This window comes from Pleurodeles waltl, chromosome 3_1 (assembly GCF_031143425.1).
Source record: "Pleurodeles waltl isolate 20211129_DDA chromosome 3_1, aPleWal1.hap1.20221129, whole genome shotgun sequence".
In the NCBI taxonomy this organism is placed as follows: Eukaryota; Metazoa; Chordata; class Amphibia; order Caudata; family Salamandridae; genus Pleurodeles; species Pleurodeles waltl.
In genome coordinates, this window is record NC_090440.1 from 491,220,969 (window position 1) to 491,230,437 (window position 9,469).

Here is a 9,469-nt window from a genome sequence, read left to right on the forward strand (position 1 = left end):
TTGTGGACTGGAGTGTTGCAGGGTTGGTTGGTGGGGGCAGGGAGGGTGAGTTTTGTGTTGGGGGTGTTGTGTATGTTGAGGGTGGGGTTGCTATGGTTGGTGTGTGGTGTGAGGGATGATGAGCAGGAGAAGTGGCAGGTGTAGCAGGTGAAGGGGCCATGAGTGTGTGTGGGGCTAGATGTGGTGCATGTGGGGTGGGGGCCTGGGTTGAGAGAGTGGAGGGTGAGGGGGGAGTAGGTGTGTCTGGGAGGGCCAGGGGTTCTGGCGCTGGGCGCGGTCCAGGCGCGGATGGGCGCTGACGGGCTTGCCTTTGGCGCGCCAGCGGCTGCCATAAGAGGAGGGGAGGGTGGGAGTGGCAGCTGGGAGGCGGGAGGGTCTGACAATGAGAGGGCTGGGGGGAGGGCCCGCAGGGGGCTTAGCGGCGGGAAACAAGAAAAGAGAAAAAGCTGTGAGAAGAGGAGGGGGGGAGGGGCCGCAGGGGACTTAGCGGCGGGAAACAAGAAAAGAGAAAAAGCGGTGAGAAGAGGAGGGGGGAGGCGGGAGGGGCCGCAGGGGACTTAGCGGCGGGAAACAAGAAAAGAAAAAAAGCGGTGAGAAGAGGAGGGGGGAAGCGGGAGGGACTTAGCGGCGGGAAACAAGCAAAGTGGGGACGTGAAAAAGGAGGTGGTGCGGAAGGCAGAGCGGGGAGTGACCTACCTGCAAGCAGGGTCAATCCGTGCGCGACCCCTCTCGGCGACTGACCCGCTACAGCTGACAAAGTCTTGTGGCTTGTCCTCCTCACACTGGATTCACACCAAACTAATGCAAAATTACTGCGAGCACCTTTAACAACAACAACAACTCAAATTTGCTGGTTTACTACAGGAAGGGTAACACATTCGCTTCAGAACTTTACAGAGATTTCATTTGAAGCCTCGGCCGCTATTCTCTCCTTCTCAGTTCCCGCATACGCAAGCAGAATTCGACCCGCAAATCCTACTCTCGACTTGTCAATGGTTTGTCCTAGTGCACTATAGAACTTGCCAAATCTCCATCGAAGGTTTCATACACACACTTGACTCAAACTTGACTTGTCAACCACGCCCGATTGACCTATTAAACCACACAAATTACAACATAAACCCAAGTGTCTCCTACACTTGTCAATATACTCCGGAGTCTTAGACCACGACAGGTCCGTATATTAACAACTAACCACGTGGATCATTTTTTAGCACAAAGCGCCACACTCATATGAAGTACGCCGACTCCCCTACTTTCATACTGTGGAGTACGCCCACTCCTACTAAAACAACATTACCTGACCTAAACACACCCAAACTTCACAAATCACCTGCAAAATGCATAAGCTGAGCAAGCGCGAATTCTACACCACACATGCTAAAACGCTGAGAACATTCCCAACTCACTTAGGCAGGCTCCGAGATCCCAGGAAAGTCATAGGGAATTTAGAAACACATCATATCTCCAATTTGCATTATCTCAGAAAAACAATCTAAACAATAATTCTCCGTCCTAGGGCCCCAAAGGGCCAAACCGTCACTCTGCTACCAGAACTGTTAACGCGTCCCTTTATGATAATTTATTACACATTAGGACTCATTTTAGGCCAATAAATCTTTTGACCCAGTTGAGAGACACCTTAGGACGAGATAGATAATCAATACGTCAATCAATACGTCAATAATGTCATCAATATTTATTATCACAATGCATTTCACTTTAGTCAAAGTCATTAATCAACTCAGGACACTACCATGGCCTTGCAGTCATGAATAACCACACCAGTTTAGTAGAATTTTATGATGTTTATTCCCTATTTGATTACAATTCTAAAAGCATGTGTGTTAATCTCAAAACTAAAACTCTCAATAACAATGTCATAATTAGGCAACTCGAATAAGACTTAAACAACGCAAGGAACGCAATTATTAGAACATAACACAGCATCAACATAAGTCAATTTTAGCAGAGTGTCATTAACGCGTCAGTTCAACAAAACATAGATTCAGTCATTTGTCTATTTGCGTCGGTGTAGTGAACCCCTGTCCTAACTTCTGATTAGCATTAGCATGTTGGGCTTCATGCAAAACAATTTAGAACACCAGTTTGGAAAACATCTAGCTATGGTCCCTGTCAAAAGTAAGCAGTTGGTACCTAGAAAGGAAAAGCAAACAGACAAATCACAATTTCATTTGTCATAGTTACCTTCCAAGGTTTAGGTCAGTGCACATGTTCAGTCTTTGTCTTCAGGACATCAGTCAAATCGCCATCAATCAGAATTCAGCTCCGGGGCAAAAAAGGGGCACTTCCCTAATAAGGAGGTAAAGTATAAATGGGCAATCTAAGAAAAGGATGGTTTAAGTAAAACCAAAGTAAGTCACCAAACAGAGTGACAAAGTTTCTGGATAAAATCAATAGCATTCCCTAGCCCACCTAAATGGCTCCCTGTGTCATGCATTTTATCCCTTTTTCGTTGTATTCCCCTAAAATTTCATTGGTCTATGGTTATACCCCACTATCTTTACCCAGTTAGAAAATAGATTATGTCATTAATTTTTCACGCCATATTAGTTTACAGACATTTTATTGGTCCATATGATTGACGTCTTCAGAAGTAGAACGTCCGGTATGATTTCATCCTTCTGTAATTCTTTGCACATCTTTTGGTCAGTAGCTCCATTGTCTTCACCGGTTTGAACAACCTTGTATATTATATTAATCTGCACTGTTGCATTTTAGCTAACACTTTCCTACAAGCAACATGAATTTCATGAGAACGGATCTACTATGGTTACATTCAGCTTCTAGTTGAAGAAAACAAGAGGTCATGTCCTTTTGCGAGTCAGCACACTGCAAGTTAGGAAAAATACATTTAATATGAGAGCCAGGCAGCTAAGCTTCGGCTCATGCTAACTTAAGGCCTACAAAGTTCATTAGTACAATTTCAATAACGTAATCATTAATGATTAGTATGAAACTTGTTCTCTTACAATAATTCATAAACATTAGTCATTTTTTATTAATCCACGTATACAGTGCCGGCCACTCCCCGTGGTCACATTTCAGATGCACGTTTATACAAAACCTATTAATACAGTTTCTATGCAGCATTATTGCACACTATTTCATAACGTTTCATGTTAATATAGATTATATAAGCTACGCTCTCTCACTACCATCATTGACCATCTTTAAAAACTGCATTAGGTGCAGATCAACAACGCTTGTTGTTAGGATCTCTCTGTATCTACTACAAACCACTGTTCTTGTTTTACAAGCTTTTGCATGCTTTTCGTTCCTATTGTGCTTATTTTTAAAGAAGTTCAAGAAGTGTCATCTCCTCCCTGTCAGGCACTGCAAGCCTGGTCCTTCATGCCTTTTACACTTCGATCCACTGAGAATTGCACTGTGTTTAGGAAACTCCTAAAGACCTGGATTTTTAAACTGTAATCCTTCTGTAATGCTGCCTAGTAGCTGTGTTTTAGTGCCAGAACACGTTTACCATTAATCGTGTGCTTCACAAAATTGAAATAAAAATAATTATTATTTGCCGAGCCATTTCAAGCCTCTATTGTATCTAGATGTGAGAAAACCTCAAAGCAGATTCTAATTTGATAGCATCTGAAAGGAAACCAGTCAATCCGTTTTCCAACTACCTTTATACCTACCCTAGCCTGTCAAGCAAGTGAGTGGGTGACACAGTTCTTCTATGTCTCGAATGCCAATAGAACGGAACACACACAAGGTCCACCTGCAAGCAGAGTCTCTGCTCTGGAGAGAGCGCACTCTTCTATACATGTGCCCTTTTTTCCCCCATCCCAACTGTTACTTATGAGCTTCTGTGCCCCTGCGCCGCTCTCTCACCTGTGTGCTTCTGCCCGAAACCAGATGCATAGCTTCAGAGGGAGTGTTTGGGGTGTTACACCCCACTAATAAATGTATTTTCTGATAAATAGTTGGGTACAGGTGCTCTCAGTTAGGTAGTGTGAGCTGTCAGTTGGATTTCACCAGACATTTGTGAAAAATAGAAAAACGCACACACTCTTCCTCTCCTTCTGAAAGTCCTAAAAAATATTTGTTACTTTACAAAATATTGTGCTTTCTCTCCTAGTACTCCTACTAATCAGCATTCCTCTCCCTTTGCACTGCCCCTTAGGCCCCTCTCATGCACCCTACTAGTCGTATAATGTACTTAAACATTATGGTGTTCATTATGATCTCGGCGAGGTATTGCGCTGACTGTCGACAGAAGACCGCCAGCGTGAAGAACCCCCTGCCGGCCATATAATGAACTTCCAGCTGGGCCGGTGGGCGGAAACAGTGTTTCCACCTGCCGGCCCAGCTGGAAACAGGGCCTGAATATTGACGCCAGCTCCAAATGGAGCCGGCGGCAATGTGGCAGTGCGGCGGGTACAGGAGCACCTGTTGTGCATTTCAATGCCCATAATTCGGGCAGTGAATTGTGCGATGGGGCTGTGCATGGGGGCCAAGTGCATGGGCAGTGCAGGAGCCCCCGGGTGGGGGGCCTGAGTCACTCATTCCGCCAACCTTTCCCTGGCAGTGTAAACCGCCAGGGAAAGGTTGGTGGAATTTGACTCATTACCCAGAGGGCAGTGCTGCTTGCAGCGCTGCCCTGTTAGATCTGAAATGCTACCAGTGCCAGGCCACCTGGCGGCGGGAGCCTGGCGGTGGCAGTGTTTCAACCGTGGCAGTTCAGCCACATTTGGAATATGGCAGTCTGGACCGCCATGCCATTGGCGGCAATTACTGTCACCTCCGGCGTGGCGGTCCAGACCGTCATGTTCATTATGATGGCCTATATGCCAGCTTTATTGTTGGAACACCTGATCTCACTACCCCCCCCCCCAATCTTACTATCCAAGCTATGCCCTTGTGCAAGGGTAAGCATACATATGTACACGGGGGTAACTCAGCCATAACATCACAATAATGCACATATTTACTGAACAACTTTTAGGTATGTATGTGTCCAGTTTTAACAATAAAGCAGTAATTTACAAATTGGTACAACCCTTGGCTCCTAACAAGAAACATGATATTATGGTCCTGTGAACATAACCATTTTTATAGTGATGTTTTTCTAAATCTGGCAGCATGAAAGCAGCGTTAGGATTGGCTCAAGCACCCTGGCTTTGGCAGACTGTGAGCCTGGGCCTGTTGTCTCCAACACGGTACCACAGTGCCGGGTTTGAGAGAGCTTAGTGCACATCTGTGTTATGGCCGTCCTGAGAAGGCCAGCCAAACACACATCCGCACTGAGGGGAGTGCACAGCACCCTCCCCCTCCGTCCCTGTCATCCCCCAAGGCCCTGCCCCTTTAAAAATAAAAACAATAATAAACATAATTTATTATTGTTTTATTTTTTAAGGCTCGCAGCTGCTGCTGCTGCTGGTGGGGGGTGGGGGAGGGATGTGGCTGGGAGGGGTGACGCTCCTCAACCATAGCAGAGGAGCTGCTGCTGATGTAAGTAACAAAAGCATCTCAGTGAGAAAAGCAGTAAACTACTGAGCTATCTACATGAAAAACAGTTCTGTCATCTTCATGGCAGACATGATTTGCAGCAGGCACTTTAAACCTCCGCACTACTCTATAGTGAGTCAAAATTGCCACTAGACAAAACTCCCAACCCTCTTCAGCAGATACATCCGTCACCAGAGTTAGCTTGACGTTTTATTATTATCACCTGATAATTCCTGCTGGTACAAGGAACTCAGTAGCGCGTGTAACTCCATCAGACATTTGAAAATACAGCATGATATTTTTACTACTGACAAGCCAGTCAAAATGCCTTACTTTGCACTAGAGGTGGGCGAGCCAGGCTCGAGCAAGAAGCCTGGCTCTGGCTTAGCTCGAGGTCCAGTTATAATATGGAGACCATAGCGAGCCGAGTTTTCAAATGGCTTCTGCCTGCCACTGTCTGTATCCCCAGAATGTGCGGCATTTGGAACTGGGGAACCAGGTTCGAGTCTCAATGTCGGCTCTACATCATGTGACCCTGGGCAAATCAGTCAACCTCCTTGTGCCTTTGAAAATTGAATGTGGCATTTTGTAATGTTAACTAGCGCTTGTGTAAAGCGCTCTAATGCATTCGGGCCGAGCTCGCATTATGTGAAAAAAATGTACAGAGGTAAATACAAAGAGTTAACATAAAAAACGAAAAACACATACATACTCGATTAGTGGTTGATTTGTAGAAAGTGAAATCAGAAAACGCTGTATAAATTGCAGCTAACCCACTTTAATTGTGTGCTCAGGGGCAAATATTTTATTTCAGAAAAGCTCCTTTTTCTTCCTTGTTGCATAAGAAAGTGCTTTCAATAATGTGAGTGAACAATACCAGTTGTACAAACCCTACTGTGCACAGAGTGCTAAGGCCAGCAGAAATGATGTCAGTACAAACAGGAGGCCTGAAGGCAAAAAGTTAGGGGGGGACCACGACAAGGAGGCCAGGTCTAACAGTGCACAATACAGTAAAGCTCTCCAGGTGTAAATACTCACACTATTAAATCCCACTCATATTATGAGGCCTCCACAAGTCAGCACCAATACCTGAAGGGTCCCTTCTGCAACAAACTACTTGTGCTCAGATACTGGCTTAGTTAGACATTAGTCTCACACACTCAGCTTGCACACATGCTCACAGGAGTGTTCACATGTTCACTTGCAATCAGCCCTGAGGTCTTACCCTAGTTTCACAGCAGCATACCTTATTTAAAGTTATCCATTATAACAGAGCTTCCAGTGAGTGTGACTCAGTTAGTGAGACTCGCTCAAGGCAGAAGTTCGTAAACGAGGTAGTCCAAAAGGTGAAAATCCAGGAGGATTAAATAGGGTGAAACCCATTTCTCACTGAATTGATGCTGCTTTTCCACATCATAAACTGTTCCACAATTTGCAGGTCTGCACTGCAAATCTTGTGAAAGCCTAAATTATGTACTAAAATATATTTCAATGATTAATAAATAGGAATTAACTTGCAGTGGGCAAATAAAATGAAAGTCAAGAGTTTGGTAAAATGTGCCCACCATAGGGCACCATTGTGTATAATGTACTAATGAAATAAATGTTTAGAGAAAATAACATGCACAAATTAGAATTAAATGAATTTTTGGTTTATATTAATAAAGATGTTTACTTATAATATTTAACAGGACTAAACAACTGTGACGTAAGGGCCTACTCGAGAAGGCCTCATGTCAAGTTTTAGGCATTACAAAATATTAGTAAATGTTTTTTCTCTGTCTCAGCAGAATTTACACCTGTTCATTGTTCACACAGTGCTGACCTAACATACAATGATTTATTCTTCAAGCTTGCTGTGAGAACCATGTGCCCTAATGCTGTGTTTTAGCTATTGCTACAATTGTATCTTCCGACCACGAGAAGCTGCTATTCCCAGGACACGACAATGGGCCTACTGAATTGAGCAATAGCTTGCAACAAACTTGACACCAGACGGAACCTGTATGGAAAGTAAGGGAAGAAGATCCAATCATAAACGTGTGAAAGACTGATGAACCTTATTATAGTGGCGAGTTTTGAACCTATTGGTTCTGACATGAACACCCCATAAAACTGACCAATGAAAAATGCACAAGTTGCTTTTAGGATTTTAATATATCAAGACTGACATTTCAAAGAAGAGCTCCAAACGTTCTTGACTGGATGCCATTGCTGTTGTCCTTAGCCTATGTCCCTACTTGATTGGTTTAGCTAGCATATGCCCCACTGTGGCTGAACCACTTCCCCTTCAATATTCCCCAATCTAATAAAGACCTGAAAGTTTCCCAACTAATGAAGACAACTCTGCTTGCCAAACCATTTTAGGAGAGGTATACCATAATGCATGTGTCTTTGTTGTAGATTTGTGTCTTTTTCCTTTTAGGTACCAATCAAAAAAAGTTTCCTTAGAGCTTTAGTCAGATGTTTTTTCAAATTCGATTTCTGTCTGTTTTCCTTTTTTGCATGAAGTCTAAACATGCTTTTCAAATTAGAGGGTTAGTTAGGATTGCATCACTGAACAAATTAATGCCATTAACAAAGGAGTGAGTTCATTCATTTGTAGGTCTAAATGCATAACATTTCAAACATCCAATTATTATTGCTTTCAGTTTGCACAGTAGCTCTTGAATGTTTAGTGATAGATGCTTTGGTTACATTGAGATTTTTCCGCTATTTTGTCAGCCTGTGTTGTTTGTCTACGTTTATCAATTGGTTTTGAGAGTAATATATGTGACTCTAGCATTGTTAATCTAGGGAAATAACATTTTTTAACTTTACTAAATGTGTAGTTATTCAAGGCCAAATGGGTCATGGTGTGTTAACTTACTGACTCCAAATTGAATAATTGGATTGATGATATTGTTGTGTTCTTTCTTTGCGGGTATGTTAGGGTTTGGTGTCCATGGTAAATCACTCTTAACAGAGCCCCAAGGTCCATCATGCCTCTAGTGCGTTCCCTTATTAATAGAAATAGAAAAACAAATAAGGCTAGATGCGCTCACAGTTTCTGGTGGCAGAGTGGATGGCTATCCCTCTTTAAGAGGTTACCATGACTTCATTGTAGGGTCACCATTTGATAATTGTCATGAGAAATTTGGGTTAGCCAATGCTTGATGAAATTTGAAAATTTAGAAATTTGGAGTTACCGATGCTTGTTGGAAGGTGTTCTCAGCATCCTACAGTGATTTGTGACTGAATTAGGGTTTGCGCTTGCACAGTTTCAGCAAAAATTGCAGGTGAATTCTGATGTATATGAGAATTAATTAGTTGTTGTACGCCAATGTAGTTTGTTAGGGAGTATGCGTACTTCAAAGGGTGTATGTAGGGAAGTTGTCGTAATTCAATTGTGTGTGGCGCTTTGTGCAAAAAGAAAAATTGCCCACATGGTTGTTGGTATATATAGACCGTGAGGGGTCTAAGACTCCAGAGTATTGTACAAGTGCAGGATACACTTGGTTGTTGTTGTAACTTGACTGTGTAGTGGTCAATCAGGCATGGTTGACAAACAGTAGACCTAGAGTGAATGTTTACAAGGGAGTGCTAGTTTAACAGAGATTAGTCATTCCTGAGTGCACAGGGAAGATCCAGGATCAGTCAAGGTTAAATTAGCTGGTCCAATTTTACGTGCGAACTGAACTCGAACAAGTAGCTGTTAGAGCTAAATGTCGCAGTCAAAAATTCAGTAAGGTTTCCTAAGTGATTGTGATTCCTACCTGTAGTCAACAAACAAGCTGGTGTGTTGATTTTCTTTAGTGCTCGCAATATTTGCCTTTAGTTTTGCATGAATCAGGTTTGAGGAGGACAAGCCACAGGACTTTGTCAGCCGCTGTGTGTGTGAGTGTGACGTCACTATGTCTGCACTGGGATAGGTCAGATTGTGAGAAATGCCACGCATGGATTGGTGGACAACCGTGAAGCGCTATTGGTCGAAGAAGGCAAGCAA